This window comes from Scardinius erythrophthalmus (assembly GCF_964197995.2).
Source record: "Scardinius erythrophthalmus genome assembly, chromosome: 2".
Taxonomy (NCBI): domain Eukaryota; kingdom Metazoa; phylum Chordata; class Actinopteri; order Cypriniformes; family Leuciscidae; genus Scardinius; species Scardinius erythrophthalmus.
In genome coordinates, this window is record NC_138222.1 from 62,506,485 (window position 1) to 62,509,005 (window position 2,521).

Sequence of the window (2,521 nt, forward strand, 5' to 3'; positions counted from 1 at the left end):
TGTGGAATTTGATGTACTCCTAGGATATTCATCCATTCACCTCCAAACTCGGTGTGCATGAAGTCAAGACATTGAGGATGATAAATTGCAGACGGATTTTTGATATCTCGAACGGTTTGGCCGTGGCGAGGAAACAAATTTATGGTGAATAATGGGACACAGGAAGTGTATTATAACTTCTGCATACATTGACTGATCTTGATAAAACTTCAGCAGTGTGTTCGAGGTCAGAGGCTGATTATTTTATTAAATTCAGTGTTATTAACGATAGGAACAAGTTTAGCTTCTCCATAACTATTAGGAAGGGGCGTGAGCCTCCGCAAAACGTCAGGAGGTAGTCACAATCGCCCTTCCAGGCGATTGGGTCATGCACCTAAAGAGGCTGGGCTTAACCCCTTCAAAATGCCGCGCTTCTCTGATCTCAGTGCACATCGCCAGAGAGAGAGAAACGACACGCCTTCTTCATCCTTGGAAGCTTCGTTCGCGTTTATTTTCATTTTTCTTCCAAGTTTTATTTTCTTGAAACTACTTTTACTTCAGTTGATAGTCTCCTTCAACCAACCAACGAAATCAACTTAAAGCTAAAGTCATCTTGCTAAGTTTTCGCTCGTTTCCAGTCGCCATAGCAACCAGACGCTGTGACCTCTGTTTCGGTGACCACGTGACCAGACGCTTTGTCTACTCCGACTCGACGCACGGACACACACAGGCCGAGCTTCACCCCGAGTAACGTAGATTTCAAATTTACAATCTGAAGTGCTGTTTAAAGTGTCTAACATTACTGTGTCTATTGGGGTTTCGTGTGAATGACTGAACTGTTCTACCTATCTCTAATTTCTCTTCACTCACACTTACACACTCTTTGACGCACACATCTGCACACACACACACACACCTCTCCTTACCACGCTCTCAATGTACACACACAAAACCCATTCTTAAAATTCTCTCTCTCTCTCTCTCTCTCTCTCTCTCTCTCTTATATTATCCCTTTTTCTTCCCCTACTCTAACCTTTGATCTTACGTTTATTTTGTTATATTCCTTATTTGCGATCGTATATTGTTTTGTTTATGCATATTTACTCCTGTGTGATTTAAAATTAGTATATGTAACCAGTAGCTCGTTTGAATAAACTTTGTTAAATCATTTGAATTAAGTTTGCCTGTTTGTTTCAATACTGAGTCCCTGAGTAGTGCAGATCTTTACCTCTTAACGCTCTACGATAAATTTTACTATTGAAAGAAATCTCAAATGGTCTAAAACACTAAGATAAGTTATTTTCTTGTGGCCACAGAAAAGAAATTGTCTATCAGTGTTAAAGACGTGAGATTTCCGTTCAGATATTGTACCTTTTGTGTGCTGGACATACAGTTCGTACAATAAATGAACATTGTCCAACTTATACCTACAATTTCCCCAAATTGAACCTATTCTACCCGTCTATATCAGGGAGTACTACAAGTAATTGTGTAACCGCTGATATAAGCCGAGGTTTTGACCAATTCCCTATTTGGTAATTCTTTAATTCATGTAAGCAACATATGCATATTCACATTAAGGCTAATTTGAGCTAATTAATTCCCTAACATAAGTCAGTGTTGTTACATATTTATTGGTGGAGGATGCGGGCACTCTCATACTCAGTTTGATACAGATTGTGCAAGTTTGTATTCATGTCTGATTTTTCAAAAGTTTAATGATTGTGTGCGCGCTTGAATCTTATAACGTTATTGAAAAGTACTAAGTCAACTCGAAAACTGATCAAAGGGCGAAAAGCCATTACCCGCCAGCAAGCCTGGTTATTGGGGAAACTGCAGTATTTACAGTGTTGTTGCGAGTCCAGAATTAGAGAAAAATAAAAAATTCTCTTTTTATTGTGACCTTACATGTAATTCTGTTTTGAGACCTGTATGGGAACAGAGGAGTCCCTCAGGCATTGTTACCGGTATTTCTGTAAAACCCGAGAGCAAAAGTACGCTACTCCGGTCAGAAACAAATATATATATTTGATGGTATGTCATTAAGAAACGATAAAATACGGGTTAAAGCCCTGGTCTAGCTAACCAGAAGGAAAAACCCAGTTTCAAGCGTCTATAAAGACCAGAAACAGTTCCGCCGCGAACTTTTGATTTGCAGTGTTGTTTTATGTTTGCAAAGACCGGCCTTGGTCTTTAAAGCATTTATTTTGCAGCGTTGTTTGGTGCCGTGCGAAAGCCTGCACGTTTGCAAAGTGTAATTTCTGATACGTCTCAAATTACCGCCCCGGTGACGCGTTCCGCGTTAGCGTAACACTGCCACCGCGTGGTCAACCACAGGTAAAGACCTGTTGGTCGTTATTCCTTCCGCCCTGACTCGTGGTGAGTCAAAATTCACGGTCGTAAGTATCTAAGAAGTTGTTTAAATACCTATTTGTATTTACAGCACGCTAAGTTCGTTAAAACAACCCTGTTATTTTGGATTGAGACATTTTATTGTGAATATTAAATTCCCAGAAAGGGAACCGGAAATTATAGAGTGTCT